Source organism: Anas acuta, chromosome 3 (assembly GCF_963932015.1).
Source record: "Anas acuta chromosome 3, bAnaAcu1.1, whole genome shotgun sequence".
Taxonomy (NCBI): Eukaryota; Metazoa; Chordata; class Aves; order Anseriformes; family Anatidae; genus Anas; species Anas acuta.
The window spans coordinates 83,889,720-83,910,713 of record NC_088981.1 but is presented as its reverse complement, the minus strand read 5'-3'; the positions used below and the strand labels follow the sequence as shown (position 1 = coordinate 83,910,713).

The 20,994-nt window shown below is 43.9% G+C and overlaps 1 pseudogene; it reads left to right on the top strand.

Moving 5' to 3' along the window:
- The first annotated feature begins 2,966 nt into the window (after positions 1-2,966).
- LOC137853101 (nuclear receptor subfamily 0 group B member 2-like) lies at positions 2,967-19,607 on the top strand (annotated as a pseudogene).
- The last annotated feature ends 1,387 nt before the right edge of the window (positions 19,608-20,994 follow it).

Genomic DNA, 20,994 nt, shown 5'->3' with positions numbered 1-20,994 from the left:
TTTTTAAAAGGAAACCCAACTGGCTTCTGATTTTGCAGATTTTGGGGTGATTTGGTAAAGAGAAATGTCACTTCCAGGTTGTCACTACAACATTGTTTCTTCTGATTTCTTTCCTAGGCTGCCAACCTCCTGTAATGGTATAGTACCTCATAATATTTAGTTTCTGTCCACATCTTCCTTCAGGGTCAGTTTTACTACTGTAGTAAAAACCACTCTGACCACTTGTATCCAAAATGATTTTGGCACTAAGGTCCTGATAAATCTCTTCTGTTCCTTGCTAGAATGAACAGCCTGGGGTGGCAGGCTTGAATGTCACCTGCTTGTTGACAAGGAAGGAAGAAGCCTGAGGAGTTCTGTCTGAGAAGGGATCACAAATCAGTGCCCTCTTTGCACTGATGGTGTGGCATGGCCACAGATCTGCCCTGGGGAAGTGGTTTCAGGCGGGGCTGGGATGGATGCTTGCTGCCAGTTTGCTTGCTAAACTTGTGTAAGCTGTGGTACCAGTCCACTCCTTTTTGGATGGGCCTATGTTCTGGTATGTGACTAGCAGGACTTGGCCACATACTCCATCCACCTCTTCATGAAATGTCCTTTAGCCTTCCTTTAGATATTTCTCTATATCTAGAATTAGTTTTGTTAGTCTGAGGCTAGGTTCTTTTAAACAGGTTTCTACTTGTACCTGCAGTTCCCTCATATACCGGTAAGAGGTTGATCTTAATCTTTTAACTTTTTTTCTTTCGTGGTATGGTTTTGTTCTGAGTTAGTCCCAGTAATTGTTCTCTGAGCTGTGGAATACCTTACCCTACACACCACTGGCTCTGGACTACTACGACATCTCCCCCAGGTTGGCATTTGATTTGCAAATTATACGTGATGACTTCAAGCAAACAAGGTTTCAGCAGTATCTGAGAGGCACACTTCTTGAGGCCACTGATTGCAAATAAATTTTTGCCCAGAGCTGGGCAGTGCTGGTCTCCCTTAAGCAGATTTAAAATCTGTCCTGACTATAATATGTACAGACCTGCCATCTCTGCTCAAATACACTGAGGGCTGGTGGTGCCTGGTGCCGTATGTGGATATGATCAGCTCCTTGTTTGGAGTTATGTGCTGGTAGTTTAAGAGTACAGTACCTGTGCACTCCAAGACCTCACATTTGCTGTAAAAAACTTTAACTCCAAGTTCCCCACTATCTTTACTAACACTTCCATCAGTGCAATGGGTGCTTTTGCATAGGAATGCTCTGAAGCAGATAATTCAGAACTAAATTAGGTGCCAATTTCTGTAGTTGACTTACTGTTGTAAGGAATTCTGTAATCCTTCCTGCTTAGACAGCTGTGGCTTGGATTGACTCCTACTTATCACGATTTCTGTGTACCTAGGAATGCTCCTTCTAATAAATACAGTTTGCTGTAGCTCTAGTCTTATATTGCCAATTCTTCCCAAAGCTGCTCTGCACATTAAGTCATGGTACACTAACCTGATTGCCTTCAATGATGCAATGACTGGATCTGTGGACAAGAGGGGAGCAACATTTATCTTCATTTTAGCAAGACTTTTGACACAGCTTCCTACAGTCTGAAGCAGGAAGTAAGGGACTGGGTGGCTGGACATCCAGATGGGTGAAACATGGGCTTGATGAGTGGGATCACAGAGTAGGGGTTGTATTTAATTCGCAGCCTCCTGTAGTTCTCCACTGGTGCTGGCCTCCAGGTGCTGGGGTGCGTCCTATTCAGCATCTTCATGAATGGCCTGGAGGAGGAGGCAATGCAAGGCGCCCTCATTAAGCCTGGAGATGACAGCTGCTTAAGGGCAGGGCTGCCTTTCCTAGGCAGACTGGAGGAATGGGCCAACAGGAACCTCGTGAAATCCAGCAAGGGCTAATGCTAAGCCCTGCCCCTGGGGAGAAAGAGCCCTGGGTGCCAGGACAGGCTGGGACTGCCTGCCTGGGAGCAGCTCTGCAGAAAGGGCTGTGATGGGCAGTGAATTGAGCACGTGTGTGAATGTGCATCCACACCTGTGTTGTTCTTCTAACAGACCTCCCTCTGCCTGTGCAGCATATAGCTGAGATAACTTAGCTGCTATGATAAGCTAATTTAAAATCTACTGTGCCCACCATGACTCAAGTCCTCTCTAGTGGTGGTGTTGCTTGTCCTATGACCTCTGAGCACGAAGCTCAGTGAGGCTCATCGTGTGATCTTTGAGTTAAAAACGAGGGATTTGTTTTAAAATTATGTCAACTGGGTGTTAAGAGTCCTTGTATTTCTATTCCACCCTCCCGTGATCTTCCCTGTTTTCTTTAGGGGTGTTTGCTAGAGCTCGTGCTGCCCCTGTAACTCTTTGATGTGACAAAGAGCACGGTACATTCCTAAACTGAAAATGGGAAGGAGGAAGCCATAATTGGGATCTGTGTCTTTTCTAGTGTGCTGTTAACTCCTGTGTCTAGCTCATTGTTAACTACCTTTAAGTTCTTGCTGTTTTCTGTTCTACGTTCTGCTGTGATATTTGTGTTATTGGTCTCACAGATCTGCTTCACCCAGTGCCTAGGTTATCTTAATTACCCATTCATTCCCCCTTACGTGAGATAGACCTCGCAAAGGGTATGGAGAGATGCTCCTCTGGCTCAATGGCTGTGTCTGCTGTATGGCAAAATATTTGGTAGGTAGCTTGCCATCAGTGAAATAGCACAGCTGGCAGCAAACCAGCTCACCAGTCGTGTCACTGGTCTGACTTGCTAGTATGAAGGTCTTGACCAGTATGACCAGTCTTGAACCATCTTGTCCTTGTCCTGATCTCTGGAGGACTGGAAGAAGGGGACGAGAGTTTGTAACCTGTGGTGGCACCTCTGTGACCCTGTGTTTCAGCAGTTCCCTGGTGGTTTTCCAGGTTTGGTGGGTGGGAAAGGACAGGCTCTTGCAGAACACCAGGGTTGGGTGGAGAAGTGTTTGTGAGCCCTGTCTGCTGGAGTCATGACTGAGAGGTCTTCTGGTGGGGGAACAAAACAAGGATTGCACAACGGCTGGCAGAGCAGGCTGGCGACAACACATCAGCAAGGACCAATGTCGGGCAATTTGGCATCAATTGCTGATTTCCAGAGGAAGGAAAACGGTACTGCATCTGGAAGGGGAATCAAGTTCCATGGTATTTGGCCTGTGGCTGGGGCTCAGAAGCCCCTTGATTTTCCCTTACCCCTTAGCAACATCAGAAAGGTAATGCTGCAATCTTTCTTTTTTGTTGTTGCTGTTGTGTCCCTAAATCCAATAATTCCTTTGAAAACCTTTAATATAGCAAGCTCTAGCTGACCAGTGCTGGGAAGTTAAGGGGAGAGGGAAGGAGCATCTGTTAAAGTGAGAAAAGAAATGCCATTTGACAGAAGAAAACATTTTTGCTATATTTTTTCCAAACATGCCTCTACTACATTAAAACATAAATTAGAGATTTGATTAGACTTTTGGGTCTGGCATGCTTTGAATGCTGAAACGCCTTTATTCCTCCATCCTCGCAGAGGGCTCTTGGGGAAGGCCCCCAAGAGCTGTGCTCACAGGCCCTGCTTGTAGGCCACACAGCACGTACCATGGTCATGAGGAAACCTCGGTTTATAGCACATATCGCAGTGTTTGCAGCCACTTGAGGGCACCATAGTATTGCTGATAGTAAAAACTTTAAATGGGTGGACTGTACCCTGAGTTTTTTTTAAGGAAATTTATTTAAAAAAATATATATTAAAAAGAGCCATCTAGTGAAATCACTTATTTCTGACCTCTTTTTTCTTTCCCTGGATTATTGGCATTGTGCCTTAGTGCACAAAACTATCTATGTAGTATATATATCACCAGTCCTTCCACTTACTCCTGGTAGGGTGATGAGATTTGTCGATTGACAGACCTAAAAAGAGACAAAATAAGGAGTGCTTTAGCTCTGAGCTCTTTTCTTGGAGAGCCAGTGCTGTGAAAACAACAGGAGTACTTATCTGAGGAGGGACTGGTTGCCAGCTACTGGGCCTGAAAGCTGAAGGCTGCTGCTGTGCCAGTTTCATGCCCACATTGCCCTCCCTTTACAGCCCTCCATAATATCAGTGCAGGCAGTGGAAGGTCCAGATTTGAGCACAAAGGCAGTCTCCTGTAAGAGAATCACAGAATCACCTAGGTTGGAAGAAACCTCCAAGATCACTGAATCCAACCCCTGACCTAACACTAACCAGTCCTCCACTTAACTATATCACTAAGCTCTACATTTAAATGTTTTTAAAAGACCTCTGGGGATGGTGACTCCACCACTTCCCTGGGCAGCCCATTCCAATGTCTAACAACCCTTTCAGTAAAGAAATTCTTCCTAATACCCAACCTAAACCTCCCCTGGTGCAACTTTAGCCTATTCCCCCTTGTCCTGTCACCAGGCACGTGGGAGAACAGACCAATGCCCACCTCACTGCAGCCTCCTTTAATGTACTTACAAAGAAGGATAAGGTTGCCCCGAGCCTCCTCTTCTCCAGGCTGAACAAACCCAGCTCCCCCAGCCCCTCCTCGTAGGACTTGTTCTCCAGGCCCCTCACCATCTTCGTCGCCCTTCTCTGGACCCGCTCAAGCACCTCCATGTCCTTCTTGTAGCGAGGGGCACAAAACTGAACACAATACTTGAGGTATGGCCTCACCTGTGCTAAATAAAGGGGAAGAACACCTTTGTGTGGCTGAGTGAATCTGCTTGGTGTCACACAGTTCCCAAAAGCAGCAGAGCTCCTGAGCAGGTCCCGTGGTCAAAGCGTCCTTGGTTGCCCTGGCCTTGCTCAGCAAGGAGGCTTCTGTGCTTTGTCACTCAAGGGAGGGCAGGCTGGGTAATGCCGATGGATGGCTGTGTGCTGCTTTTTGGGAGAATCTGCTTTTTGACAACGGCTTGAACTAGTGTCTGACCAAAACAGAGGAAGAGTTGGCTCCTGCTGTGGACACTGCTGACCAGGGAGCGAGGCCCGAAAGCACAGCAGGAGCCCTGCCCAGGGAAACCTCCCGAGGGGCACTTAGGTTTAAGCCTGTTACTTTGGAGGAACGCGGAGGAGGTGTGTGCTTCTCTGGCAAGTGCTGCAGGCCTTAAGGTTGTGCCCCAGGAGTATTTCTGTCTGTATTTCAGAGGCTGGGCCACTTCAGGCTTGTCAGCACAGGAACAGGCTCCCAAAGGCATAAAGCCGCAGTACCAGGATCCCTGCTACAGAGCAGGAAGGGAGAAGGTGAAGAGCTTCGGTTCTGGGCTCGCCCTGTGACTCCTAAGGGCCCCAGCTGGCAGGCCGTGAGGCGAAGCATGAGGAGAAATCATTTTGAATCTCAAACCTACTGCTGCCCATATGACAAGCTGCAGGGCCTCTCCGAGCCTCTGCTTCACTTTGTGTGCTATGCTTAATTGTACACAAATTCAGCAGTCTAAAACGTGAGGGTGACGTTGCTTTTATGTTTGCTCTTATTTGTGTCCTCATTGAGGACCTTATTTTTCTCAGTGACTCTTCTCTTCCTGCGCTCCTCTGCAGCAGATGAAATTTCAGACAGATAAAAGGCTTTAGTTAATTCAGTAGAGCCAGCTTGAGTCAACAGGGCTGCTCATGCTTAAATTCAATGATACGCAAAGCAAATTTTAAAATGTTTTTTGCCAGTTTGGCTGAGTGACGTGAGTCTAACGGGATGTGGAGAATGAACGCCTGTTGTCATTGGATCAGTTGCTTGCTCCCTAAATATTTTCTGCTGTGCATAAATCCTCCGGGACTTTAGCTTTACTGAGCGAGGCTGGTGACCAGGTTGGGAGGTTTGGCGCTGTTGGTCATGCTGATGTTCTGCAGAGGGTTCAGAGTTAAGAGCTGTGGCCACATACCTCAGGAATATTTCTGGGACACCATTTTAATGCAGATTGTCATATGTATTAAAAGAAAACGGTTCCTATCCATCAGGATGTAAGAAAGGACTATATAACGGTTCAAAAAGGATTTTTTTTTTTTTTCAGGGCGTGGAGAGGAATATTTCTACCTACCTGTAGGCTTATTCAACCTGACTGAAATCTCTCCATAGGGTGAAAGATAGGGATGAAGGTGCGAAGGACTTTATCAATAAATTTAGGTGGAAACAAATGGATTGCTTCCCATTTTTCTTCTCTCTCTGTCTGTTATGAATATGAGCAGGGAAATCAGAATTACACCACTGGAGAGAGGTGCAGCAAGGGATCAGCCATAGGTGATGATAGCTGGGGAAAGCTGCCCCAGGCTTTCTCTCAAGACTTGTCTAAAACACAGCAAAGCATATGCTATAACCTGATCAAAGAGGACTGTTTGTGCTTAAATATAGGTATGTGTAAATCATGGCTTTTCATCTTTTTAAACTTTGCTGTCTTCGCAAATGGGATTATTAAGGGCCTGGTTTCACGGAGGGTGAAGTAAAGACAAAATCAAAGCAATCCTACTTGAGGTTTGGTATCAAATGGCACTGACTGCAGAGTAGTTTTATAATATAAACATCATCAAATTAGATCAAAGATTAATGTTTTACATTAATTTTACTTATTGCATAAACAAGATGGGATTACGTGTGTGTTTGTGTTTGAAACGCCATGGTTAGCACACACATGCTGTTGTTGGATCCCAATTAAAGGTTAACTACAGTCAGATGTCATATTGTCTCTTATCAGTTGTTTTCTGTCTGTGAAGTCAACCTGCATATAATTCTCTGTCCTTGGATTTTGCAATTACATCTGGGCAGTTTGGTTTAACTTTTGATGGTCAGACTGAAAACAAACACTAGGCTTCTGGAGATCATTGTCAGATGATACGTTTGAATCCAAAACTCATCTTTAGGATAGAAGCAAGGTATAAAGAGCTTTCTGTTAATAGAAACGTGAGTGTTTCTGCCTGGAGCACAATTCAACAGAGCAGTCAACCATTTCTTTAGCTTTGAAGATCTGAAATGGACCCTGTGTTAAAAAGAACCGGTTCCCAGCCTGCCTCGAAAGGTAGTTGTTTAGTGCTAAAATGTGAGTTTCCTTTCTGGTACGTGAACATCCTAGCCTTAAGATTTTCAGTACTCAGTCGCGGTCCCCAGACTCTTGTGTTTCAAGAGGGATTGTACTCCCCTTACCTAACGTGGGAATCCCGTTTTTGTGCCTCAAGGGTCAATGGTGCAAGGCACTTAGAAATCATTGCGGATTGTGGTTGCTGTCAGTTGCCACGGAAATTAAGGCCATGCAAGTACCTTCTACTCCTTCTTCTTCCCTTTCATTTGTTGTCCGGTTACTACTCAATATTACACATTTGGTGAGATGTCCTAAAAAAAGCATTACATCCTAATGTTAACAACTCTTGTTTTTTCTTTCTCTAGGTCTGCCAGTAGCTGACAAGGTAGAAAGATGACCTCTTCTCTTTCATTCTTGTGAAGTTAGAGGCAGTGCCCATTTAAACTGTGGCTGAGGCTCTGCGATGGTGCAAGTCTATCTTACTCCTTCAAATTCAGTGATGCTGCCGGAGTTTTCAGTAATGAACTTTGAAGGATTCAACCTCTCTAAAGCTTTTGGACAGTGGCAATTATCTGAAAACATTCCTACAGGTTTATCTTCTTCGTCTACGTTTGTTTGCTCTCTCCATCTCATTCAAAGCAGTCAGGACTGGTTTGCTTTCCCCTTCTCTGGAAATTTGCACTAGGAACCATTGTTAGAATCAGAATCCTGATCTGAGAGCACGATGAAAAATGTTGCACTCCAACTTGGACATTGGAGAGGAAAATGTACCTGTATACGTCAGTATGGTACTCAAACAGCTGCTTACACCTTTTAACTTTTAAACCTGAGAAGCAACAGGTAGTTTCTACGTTGCCCTCGGGGATAGTGTACTCTTCTGTACTCTCTGACATCAGGATTGAGGTGCAGCATTGGATTGAGGCGCTGTCGTGGTTTAACCCGGCCGGCAGCTAAACACCACACAGCCGTTCACTCACCCTCCCCCCTCCCTCTCTGGGACGAGGGAGAGAAATGGAAAGTGAAGCCCGTGAGTTGAGATAAAGACAGTTTAATAAGACAGGAAAATAATAACAACAACAACAATAATAATAATACCATGATGATAATAGTAGTACTACTAATAATGTGTACAAACAAGTGATGCACAATGCAATTGCTCACCACTCGCTGACCGATGCCCAGCCTAACCCCGAGCAGTCCGGCCCCCTCCCCCCGGCTAGCCACCCCTATATATTGTTTAGCATGACGTCAGATGGTATGGAATACCCCTTTGGCTAGTTTGGGTCACCTGTCCTGGGTCTGTCCCCTCCCAGCTCTTGCTGCACCCCCAGCCTGCCCGTTGGCAGGACAGAGCAAGAAACTGAGCTGTCCTTGGCTCAGTATAAGCACTGCTCTGCAACAATGAAAACATCGGGGTGTTATCAGCACTCTTCTCATCCTAAGCCAAAACATAGCATTCTACCAGCTACTAGGAAGAAAATTAACTCTGTTCTAACTGAAACCAGGACAGGCACAGAATTGGATTGAGGCGCAGAGTCAGTGGGTTCATTCATGCAAGTACCAGTCAAGTCAACATCCTACTGATAATTAATCCGTTTGCACATGTAGAGACTCAAAAGTGTACCGGGATCTGTCAGATGGTAGATGCAGAAAAAAAGTCTCAAAATCAAAGGGATTGAACAAGGCTTCATAGCACCCTGTAAACGGGGGAATATTTTTCCATCAGTGCTGTACTTGCTAGATATTTGTATCGCAAGAAATAGCGAGTGTTACATGGACATCCTAGCAAGCATATTGAAAATAATGATATGATGATCAGCATTAATCCATTTTCCATTTTTACTTTCACATCTAGATGTTCTAGGTTCAGGGGAGAAATAAACTAGGATGTACCTGTACTTTTTATATTCATTTGTTTTGTGATAGCTCCAACAAAACAAGGATCCCCCCATGCTCTTAACTTTTTTGGCCTTCAGATTAGAACTTTCTTAGTCAACTCTTAGCTCAGACAGTGAAGTGATAATTTCTAATAATGAACAACAATAATCAGTATTGAAATCTTTTTCTAAGATTTTTCCTTTATTTGTTTGCTCATTTTGCTCCCTCGTTTTTTTTTTTTTTTTTTTTTTTAACTTCTCCATGTGTTTAGATTTTGGTGTTGGGATTTAATGTGTAACAGAGTGCATGAAGACATCACTCTTAATCTCTTGCTGTTATCCTTTTTGCTACCGAAGTGGCTGTGTGACCATGTGGCATCTTAATCATTTTCATGTGTTTACTGCAAATGCCAGAAGTGCAATTAAAAGGGAACTGTGACACTACATTGCTACTGCACCGTGGAAATCATTTACTTTGATCACATCAGTACTTGTGCACATACTTACTCTTCTGTCAAAACACCCTTGGTAATACTTCTGAGAACAGAGTCTTCCAAAGACCTCTTTCTCTCCTGTTATTACGATTATTCTGTGGGGTGCCATTTCCTGTCTTCTACTTGAATTTTTGTTCTATTTGTCCTGGAAACAACTTTTTGTACAACTTTTTGTTTGTGGACAGTTTTGATGCTATATTAACAATTTTCTAATCCTCCATACACACTGAAACACAAATTCAATCAGCAGCTGAGAAAGGCTGGCTAATGAAACAGCTGAGCCTCTGCTTGGTGTTCTTCAAACCATAGTTTGTTGTGGATACATGAATTTATAAAAAGGTTCTTTCAAAAATATTTATGTATTTCAAAAATACATAAATGCTGATACGCATGGCTCTCTTTATATTTTCTAAATTATTTGCTGTAACTTTAGTAGATTTTAAAGAGAAAACTTCTTGTTTTGACATTTTGAGTAAAAACATTTTTTTTTTTAAACCATTTGTTTTGACTTAAATTATTTGCTCCAGATTTTGGGAGATTAAAGATGACATTTGAAGTCACAATAAACTGGACATCTTGCGCTGATTGTTCCTGAAGAGGAAAATGTGTGTGAAATTAAATTTTTCACAGTTTTTTTTTTTTTTTTTTTTTTTTTTTTCTACTGGATGTTTTATTCCTATGCTGAGAAAGAAATCCACACTTTGCTATAGTTTGTAGTTTATTGGAAAGTAAAATCAGTGTGTATGATAGCAAGCAGAGCAGATGCAAATGCTGTCCTTCCAAACATTGCTTTTGCTACCGAATGAGTTGCAGTCTTGGCTTCCATGCTCAGTGTAACTTCATGGGGAACGAAATCACCGGCAGCTGTCCCAAGTCGGGAAGTGCTGCTGTCACCTGCCTGTGGGATGGAGCAGGAGGGGGAGCTGGGGCAGGATCTAACCCCCAGCCTCCCTCCGCGGGTTCTGGCATTTGGAAAAGTAACATAGGGTGTTATTTGTCAAGTTATAGAACAAACAAATCAACAGAAATCATTACTACTGCCACGACTGTACTTTTGCTGCGGATGTTTGTTTTTTTTTTTGCTGTAACAATCTTACTCTGGATTTCAGTTCTTGAAATTTATTTTCCTAGTCTCAGTATTCTGGTTACAGAAGGCTGCCAGTAGAGGCTCATGTATGCAGCCACATTGCATCTTTTCTTCCTTCCCATTTTTGTCAGGGCAACTCAAAGGGCCTGAAAAAAGGTTGGCAGACCCTTATTGGTCTTTAGTGGTGCCACTTAGGTACAAGTATAAAGGGCTGAATATTGGTTGTGTTTGGTATCAGAGAATCTTAATTCAAGCTCATACCATTGAAGATGTGCTTAGACTCAGATGTGCAGCTTTTTCAAAAATGTTTAAGCTCCAAAAGTGGATTGGGTTTTGGTACTGCTCTCAGTTGCAGGGATCCCCAGATGTGCTGGTCCCCTGATGTGGTGGGTCTGTCCCTGCCCCTCTGGGAAACAGTGGGAAAATAGTAAGGGAATAGATCCGCAATAAAATCCTTCCACTGCAGCATCAGGACTGTTCCCAGGTGTGTTTCAAATCAGATGAAAAAACAGCTGTGAGAGAAAGGAGTAAGTATCACCTTGGCAGGGGTGTGGTGGGAGAAAGTCACAGCAAGCAAGGCAGGGAGATCAAAGACAGGGAGAAGAAATGGGGCTCTGCTGGGGAAACTGTGGTTAGGAAATGTCTGATGGAAAATCTGTCTGGGGTTGGAGGTTTGTACATGCAGGCTCTGTGAGATAATTGGTGACTGATTTTGAAGAATCAAACCCAAACAACATAGAATTTTTTATCAGTTTAAGTAGTCCGGGCTCTCAGAAAATCATGGTTTTGAGACAGGTTTTTTTCTTTCTTCTCTATTAATAGATAGATATTTCATGTAAGAGTTATTGATGTAGCAGTTATCCTATAGCAAACAACCAGGGAAGTTTGGGCTTTTTTTTTTTTTTTTTTGGCACAGGGAAAATTCAATGCATCAGTCCTATACCCCAGTGGAAGTTACTCTCACCTTGTTTATTTCAAAATAAAATGAAAGTACTGAGGATTTATTTTGTTGGATCACAGATTACTTGTTAGGACCCTTCTCATTTTATTGTGAGATAAATAAAATGTGTAAAGACAAGTCTGAATATTTACACCACATATCTAATCTGCCATCTTACCTTTTCTAGCTAATATGTAGTATTTATGGAGATGCTAAGCACTAGGTTAGATATTTATCTTCAATGATATAAAATAGATTTCAGTTTAATAAGACAGTGGGCTCCATACTGTGTTAAAAATGTTTTTCTCTACCACTGTTTTCAGCTTTCAGCCTGCTGTTCAGCAGGGGAGAGGGCTGCTGGGGTAAGTCACCTTTTCAGTGTCCCTCTGAAGATGGCATTGCCAGCCAGGAGCATTTCCTAACTTTGCTTTTTCACATCTGTGCCCGTTCTCTACTTTGCTTTCCCTCACTTTGCATTTGCTGAGCTGTAATAAGCGGTCTATCTGCTTATATTTAAACTGACAGGTGGTGCCTGCCCCGGTGCTGATAAGGGTGACTGCACAAACTCTGCCTCCTTGCTGGGGGAGCTGCAGTAAAATGTCTGGCACTGTCTGCTGTGAGGTCACTTCTGGTGGATTTTATAATCTCTCTCCCCCACCCCTGCCAGGTGTGCCCTTATAAAGGTTAACCAATTTTTCTAGCATGCAAAATGCAAAGGATTTACGTTGGACGGCTTAAGGCCTGTCACGTCTCCAGATTCATGCCCTTTTCTGTGAGCTGCTTTAAACAAAATCTTGCCTTTAAACTGGGGAGAAATATCGCAATAGCAGCAAGTGCTCTATGGCATGCGTAGGGCCAGAGCCACGATGATGAGATTTATTTATTTGTTTTTTAACATTTACAAACAAGAGCAAGAAGACACCAAACCCAGTGACTGTCATTCGATCGGGTTTTGTCTCACGTTCGGCATCCACAGAGCCCCTTGCTGCCTGCCCAGGCTGATGTTCACGTGGCTTCGAGGGCAGACTGCATGAGAACTGCCCTGGTTCAGCTGCAAAAGACTGAAAGCAAGGAGAGTACTCCTGAGAGACGTGGTGCATGTCTTACTTTCTTCCTGAAGCACTCACATTTGGCAGCTGCCAAGGTAAAATACTGGACAATGTAGCCCTTAAGCTCCTGTATTTGACCAAGTCTCTTCAGCCTTCTAGATATTCTATTAGGCAAATTAAAGCTAGGGGCTAAGGGCCAAAAACACTGCGTGCCTTATACTTTTGGGCTCAACAATGTCTTTAAGAATGTGAATAAGTCTTTGGATATTTACTAGCCACAAACATCCCTCAGCTCCTGCTGACCATGCTGCTCAGAGAGCATAAAGCCTGCTCGCCGTGGGAAGCCAGGCTCAGCAGGTAATTATTGCAAATAATTGGAGAAATCCATGGATTTTAGGAAGAAGGTTGCGTTGCCTGTGAATCACACAATGAAGGTGAAGAGCTATATTAAACTCATTCCTGTCTACAGCAAAGTACAGATGTGCAAAGCAACGTTCATCATGGGGCAGGTGGAAAAGCCTGGCTCGGGGCAGGACAGTTCCCAGTGATGATGTGAATATCCACGAGTTGTCTGCAGCAATGTTGTGTGTGCACTTCGGGTGCATTTTTTTGTTGCCCATACAGCAGCACTTGTGCCCAAGTAGCAATTCTGATGTTTGCAGAGAGAATCTGGTGGAAGCACGTAATTGTGTGTATCTCACTGACTGAAAAGCAGAGTGATAAATGATAAACAGAAGAAATAACACTGGCATGAGTGTGTCTTACTATTCTCAAACTATCATGCTAGAAACAGCTAAAAGACATAAAAAACATGGGGATTTCTGATATCAGAAAACTGTTTTATGAATAGTATACTTTTTAAGATTTAAAAGAAAGAAGTATTGCTGCTGTAACAGGAATACTCTGTATTTTTTGGTAAATAATCATAAAGCTATTAAAATGTACCAGGAATCCCTGTTAGAAAGACCCTGTTTGCTTCTGCCTCTTAGAACTAAATGGTATCAAGGGAAATCAACTAGGATGAATTGATAAATAGAAAAGGTATCCATCCAATGCCACGTGTTACTGGACTTCAGGGCTCTAAACTGATGCAGATGTCAGAAGAAAAAAAAAAAAAGGAAAGGATCTAATTTAATCTGGGGTAGAATTTTAATAAGGACAATTAATAGGAACTGTGAAATGATGAAGTGAACCATGATGGTGAAAGGAGGGTGAACTGTGAAGTAATGCTCTTTTCAAATGGAGTCATTTTATTTTTCCTTTGGACTCAGAGAAGGAATGGGCTTTACCAGAGCTTGCTTTCCTACCTCGATTACTTACACAGCACAATATTCACAGGAAATCAGCAGAGAGAACTTTTCACAAGCAAACTCTGTGCAAGAATGATTTTAGCAAGCTCACTCTGTTTCTAGTCCAGCCGCTAGCCAATCTTTAACTCAAGCAGAGCCCAAAATTGCATTAACCCTGCAACTAGAGTTCATTGAACTGAACCTCAGCCTGGCTGGAGTTTTGTAGCAAGGATGAGGATGGGCCAGCCTGGGGACCTCTGTTGCCATGCCATTTAAGCTAAGGGCTAACGAGCTCTTTGATAGTACACCAGCGGCCAACAGAAGAGAGCTACTGAACAGATGGAGAGCTGGACAAGCTCTCGGAGCTGTGGCTTTCATGTTTGCTTTCCTGGAAGGCACACTAAGAGCTTAGATGGCAGCAATACACAAACATTAGGCTTGGTGAAAAACCTTGGTACCTCCTCCCCATAAAAGAGCAGCCAAGAGTGTGCAAAGTAGCAAAAACTTGAGGGATGAATTTCTTCTCAAGTCTGAGTTCCTGCTGTTTAATGCTCCCTGATGTAGATTGAATAGTCCGTGCAATGCTAGTGTTCAGCTTTTGCTTTGCTACAAAAGCTCAGACATGCAAGAGTGTGAATTGCCATTTTGCTCTCTTTCTTCATCAGCTTTATTTCCACAGCGTGTATGAAAAATACTCAGCAAGTCAGGGAGAGGTATCCGTGTTCAGTGTTCGGAGCTATCATATACAATGAACTACAGCACCTGAATTCTCTGAAGTCCCTCTCAAACCTCCAGGAAGATGAAGTAATTCAGATGCATGAGATTTACATCCCTGGGACTTTCAGCTGTGAGCTCCTTGGTGTTGGGTCACATCCTGCAAACTACAGCGTGAAGTACTGAGACTGCTAAGTGCCTGATGAAAAATAATCGTGCACATCCACAGCATCTTCGGGTAGCTCCTTTTAACAACAAATAAAAGCATCCTCTTTGAGTGCATGGAGGGGAAAACCCAGTGCTGCTGCAGGGTTGTGGCAGCCTGTGCAATGCTGCCCCACCTGCCTGGGCTGCAGGCGGGAGCGGCCGGGGGCAAACAAGTGGTTTTACAAGATGGCTTTACAGACTGGGTCACGTTGCTTCTCTGTGTATAAAAAGTGCACGAAGCCTCGCTGTTGGGCAGAAACGCTCTCCTGGGCTGCGGGAGCATAGCCCTGTGCCTGCTGTTTGCTGCCACGGGAGGGACACCTGCAGCCCACTGCTGGCTCCAAGGTGGGGGAGAGCCCAGCTGAGAAATTTGGGGAGTGTCAGTGTGAGACGAGCCATGCCGAGAGCATCCTGTACCAGATCCTTAATGAAGAGCATCAAAATGAGGATAAATGGCACCAGCAGTGTCATGGACCTCACCACTCCATAGCAAGAAGCCATTGCTCTTGTGTGGATGAGAGGAGTTGGCTGAAAACGCCAGGAGCCACGTGCAGCAGAGCTTCTGGAGTGCTCCTGCAGAATTTTTGTTAGGAACTTGCAATTTTGTCAATTTTTGTTAGGAACTTGCCTTCTTTTTATCATGTGCCATGAGAGGATCGGGCTGTCCTCATACTGCAGAACTGGGCTCCTCTTTTTGTCCTGGGCCTGGCACAAAAAGGGTGGATTTTGACCTGCGAGAGGTTTTGGGCCCCAGTTTATTGAAAAAACTTCTCCTCATTCAATCTTCAACAGCTAGCAGTGAACCAGGCAGCTCATCCCTGGGGACATCCTTAGCAGAAGTTCAGAAGATTAAGAATTTATTGTGGAAATTTTGGGACCTGGACATAAGCGTAAGAGAATACGCATATCTCAAAGGAATTATTCTTTTCCATTCTGGTAAGTTCTCCTGGAAATTACACAGCTGGTTAAGTGCCTAGGAGGACATTTGGCATTTTCATTTGTAATGGAAGGGAGGTTGCCCAGGTCAGCACCACAGAGGCAGGGACTCATTCAAAGCTGAGCTTTGAGTCCTCTAACGTAAATGGAAAGTCTTTTTGCCTCCAGCCCGCCCTGGCTCGGGTCCCTGCCTCCCTCCACAGCCATCCGGGCTGCTGGCTGCACTGTCAGCAGCGTGCTGTACTTGGGGCTACACCAAAAGGATGCTTGAAGGCTTCAGTTGCTCCATGGTATTTCATGCGGTGAGCGGCTTATAGGCCGCTCAGAGGCTGTAGTGGCTTTGTATTTATTTCCAGTAGGGTTCGGATTCTGTTGCTTTGTGTGTAATGTCAACCAGATGGCTTGTACTGTGCTGAGTGCCTGTGCTGCAGCAGCAAACCAGTGGAATTCGTTTCAGCGCAAGTTGTTTTCTCAAATTTTCACAATAAAATCAGGCTGCTTTATCCAGTGTGATGAGAAGAGGATAAATCCCTCATCTGCAGAAGCTTACGCAGTTTAACGAGCAGACATTTTTATTATCTCTGCGGATAAAATGTAATTTTCACTTAATGAAGGAGAAAGCAGTGGCAGCAGCAGCGTTACGCTCTGGATCCGTGCCTTCTGCCGACTGCTGATTCCCCGGAGGCCCAGCAGTCCTTCACGCTGTCTGCAGAGACAGCCGAGAGCTTCAAGAAGAAGCCCTGGCTCTCAGGTGGATGACTCTGGGCTGAAGCAGCTGCTGGGGGCTTTAACACAGCCCAAACTGCCCTTCTTCTACCTGCTTTGCTGCAAGTAAATTTGCACAGCTATTCTTTCACAGTTATTCTTAATGTTTTTTGAACACTTTCCACCAGGCTCAGAAAATGCCTTCTGCATACATGCAGCACATTTTCAGCTGGCCTCTTAGTTTTGGCTTGATGTTTGGCCAAATCTTAATATTTTGCAGGCCTCGGTTCCAAGAGGATTTCAGGCAGTCGCAAGCAACGACAATGCTAAATCCTTTCTGGATCATGGGGTACCTCGTGTACTCCTGCTCTGTGTGGTTTATTTCCTGCTAGGACAACTGAAAGCAGACAGAGCAAAGGGAAGGGACCAGGCATGGAGAAGTCCAGAGCTGGGTTGTGAGTTAGAGTTCAACCAGGTGCCCAGAAATGTGGCTGGAGCAGCACAGCGAGGCTAGCGTTTGGGCAAGAAACATGAAAAACAAGCACAGCAGGGCTTCCTCTGTGCCTACACAATCTCTTGGAGCATAGAGATTGTGGTTACTGTCATAAGAAATCCCTTTGGAGAGGGAGTGGTAGCAGGCAGCACGGGGGGTAGGCCCTCCTGCGACAGCACAATCTCCTCAGGATGATTAGGCAGCAGAAACACGAGGTTGCAAAGATAATCCCAGCCCAACTTCTCTTTCAAGACAGAGGTAGCGATGACTCAGAGCCTTGGAGAGAGCAGCGAGGAACGATCCAGGAAAGAAGATATTGCCCTTCCTTACTTAGCTCGGTAGCTTCAGAAAGGTCAGTGTGTGCTCAGGTGAAGGGCCCAGCTGCGAGGTCTTCTCTAGGATGTGGGTAAGAGGAAGAGGAAGGAGCAGGCAGTCCTGTCCCACCGGACATCAACAGCATGGCACGAAATGAAAGTGCTCTTCTTGCTTCTGACAACTCTCTGAAAAGCAACTGTGCTGTGAGGAGATGGGACCTGTGAAAAATATTGCTGCTGTGTAACTCCATCAGGGCTGCAGGAGGACTTTTGTCATAAAAGATGTGTTGCAGTTCAGCTGGGAACACACTCGACTGAGTATTATTATGTGAGATCTCAGAACAAGTTTCTCATTATCTGCAAGTTTAAAAAGTGTTTGATTACATAGAAAAGAAGGCCAAATGGGAAAACTGAGCAGATTTGAAGGGATATAGCAATTGGAATTTCATCCTGAATACACAAAATCCTGACAACTTTCTTTCTATGAAAACTCCAGCACCTGGCACCCTCCTTACTGCTTGCAGCTAGTGGTACTCCTGGGGGACTTTTCCAAACCCTTTATTTCTGGATAGCCTGCTTGCAGGCTTTGTGGAAGCTTCTTCTCCTCTGGCAGTGATGTCTAGGGAGAACAGAGGTGCTGAAAAAGGGCAGCCAGCTACAGACGGAAAAAAAAAAAAAAAAACGACAACCAGATTGTTTTTGCCCTACTACAGGGCAGCAAGGCAGAACCTCCCAGACTTCATTGAACGATCCTGCATGTCCCAGTCTAAGCCATTGGGACCCCATCCCAGGCAGGTGTGGAGTCAGTCACTGTAGGAGGTGCTACGTAGGCCTGGGGATAGGTCAAAACAAGAGGTGGGAGGCAAGGGAGCAGAAGTCAGCACTCGGGGATTGAAGGCTCAAGGCCATGACTCTATAAGGCAACAGGCACATTATTCACTGAATCCTAAGTCACTGAGTGTTTAAAGTTAAGCCTGTGCATCAGCACAATGCATAGACTGGGCCAAGGGGGCTCTCCAGTCTCCCTGTGCACTAATTTAAGTTGTTAAACATACTTACCCTAATTTACACAAATAGTAAAAATAATCAGTACGTGAAATTACTAAATTAAATGATAGCATCAAATGTTATGCCCCTATATAGAGACAGTATATGCTCTGTATTAGAGACAGTATCTCTTCGTACTTGCTGTGGTTTAGAAATGTCATTGCCTGTGATGTAGCCTTGACCTAGCAAAGAAACCAGGTATGGTTGAAAGCGATGGATGATTCCCAAGCAGAAAGCACGTTCAAGATTTTACTCAGTTAGGAATCAATGGGATACATAAAAATGGTTCGGGTCCAAATGACTAAATTAAGCAGAAGCATGGCCCAGAGATTTCTTCTTTCTCTCACCCCTTTAGAGTAAATACAGATGGAGAACAGAATACAAAGGTACCAGAAGAGCTGTTTTATCTGGCTCTGTGTGTATACTCTGAGTCCAGTAGTATCAAACACAGTTATGATGGTGCCTTCTAACAAGTAAGCATGGGACACTGCGTGGTTTGGTGCTGGAGCTGGGTTGAAAGCACACGGAGGGCCACTGCAGAAAAGTCTTCAGAGATTGCAGGGATCTCTGAGCAACACTAGAGACCTTTCCCTCTTCAGAAATGGCTGAGGAAAGAGAGTACAAAACCAGGGAATATAATGCTCTCTCCTACTCCTGTGGGTCATGCTACATCTCACAGGAAGCCTTTGTGCTCTTTTTAGGCTGTGTATGAAGGCATCTGGGTAGCATGGAGAACCACAAGGTCCCAGGTTAGTCTAGAGGCAACAACAGAAGGAAGATTGGGTTGGGTAGATGAAAACCTATGACTCTGGACTGCCAGCCTGCCTGGTACTCCAAACCACCACCTCCACCTTGCTGATGTTGTCTACTCATTTTAGGTTAGAGCTAGAGTATTTCTACCTATCCAGACTATAGTCTCAGAATAACTTGGTGGATAAATAGTGCTGCAAAGCTTCTCAATCTGTTCCATGTCAAAGTTACCTCGTGTTGCCATTTCAAAGCTGAATTTAGTGTAAGGGAATGCTGGATTCCAATGTGCTTACAATGCTGCGCAATGTTTATCCAAATTATTGAACTACACATATATTCTTTTTCCAAAAAGTACATTTAGAAAGTTCTTGTTCTTTTCTAGAGAGAGTAGCACTATAAAGCCAGACAACAATGATGAAGGGTACAGAACTAAAATGTTTACTCAAGATTCATTGTTTTACTTTTCGTTTTGGCAGGACGTCATGTCCTAAAATGTCTCCCCTATGTACAAACACTGCAGCAGGAAGCTCAGCAAGCTTTGATGGAGTTTATATCAATGATGTTCAACAGAAACCTAAGCAGGTTTGCATGGATACTTCAGCTAATCACTTCTCTTCATGACATTGATGCAGATGCTATTGAAGAGCTCTTCTTCAGGTCTATCCTAGGAGAGGCCACCTTAAATGAAGTGCTTCTAGTGAACCTACGTATCAAGCCAGACTGGCTTTGAAAACAGATGACCTCTGTGCTCTACAATACCTAATTTTGAAGGTATGAGAACATTTTGAATGTTAAACACATTTCAAACAAATCATTGATGCATTTTTGTAAGCCATATTTATTTTTTGTATGATGAAGTCATCTTGTAACATTTTAGAACTAAAAGCAGAGAAATATAAACATTTCGTGATTCTGTGTGTATTCAAAAATCTTTAGTCTAATTTATCCAAAGACTGTCTTTCCAAGCAAATTCTGCAGTTGTGCTAGGTCCAGCCATATTATTTCCAGTAAACATTTTTACAACTAGTTAACATATCCTATATGTTTTTGGCTTTCCAGAAGTTTTTGCATTCAGGAAAAGCAGCAGCAGTAAACTGCATTCAATACATTACCCATCAAAGATGGATAAGATACATAAAAGGCTGCACAATGGTAAAATCAGAATAAAACCTTCCTTCTCCTGGGATGTCACTCCCTGATCTCCCCCAGCCTACTTTTCTGTTTCACTGAAAACTCTAGTCATTGTCTGTCATTACTTGTTGGAGCTTCCCCTTACTAACTCCTTTCCTGTAAGTTCTTTTTCTAAGTCTTGCACTGAACTGTGGGCATACATTATTCACAAAGTCCTTCCCTGACTAAAAAAAATGAATCATATGATTCATAAATCTGATGAGCAGACAAAAGCCATTGTTCAGAATTGCTTCCAGGATGGGACTAACAAAGACTGACAGCTACTGTATCATGCGATGAGCTGCAGAACTAATGTAGCCTGGTTTCCTACACATTTAAGACCTTTCCTGTTTAGCCCTCCCAGCACCCTTCTATAATTACCAGGGCTTCCCTCCAAACAGATGGCAGACGTTGTTCCTTGGACAGCAGAAACGATGAAACGTGGTTTCCTACAGATGTGTATAATCTGTTCCTCTGCACAGGCTCCACATCTCCATCCCAAAGAGAGCTGCAGCATGCCCCACAGCATCTCCCTGTCTCCTATCTGGCTGGCTCGAGGAGAGGCAGCACGTGTTGGGGTTGGCATCAAGAAATGTGACTGGTCATCCATCAGGATAAAACCTGTTGAGATTATACTTCAGCTGCAGAAAGGGAAGCAATTTGTACCTTTCCTCTCCCATTCTTCTTCCAATGGATTTCAAGAAACTTAGAGGAATTTGTTTCTCTCTGAGTTTTTCAGTAGAGGGTCAAATCAAGTTTTGCTTGGCAAGAGGGCTCAAGTTCACCAAATGACAGGCAGGTAGACAGACAGGAGGACAAACAGTATGATAGCTTAATCCATGCTTCCTTAGAAAGCTAAAATTGTAAGAAAATCTCACAGATATACATATCCACAATATCAACAAATATTTGCAGAGATGGATGTTCAAAGTAATAAAAGAAGACCA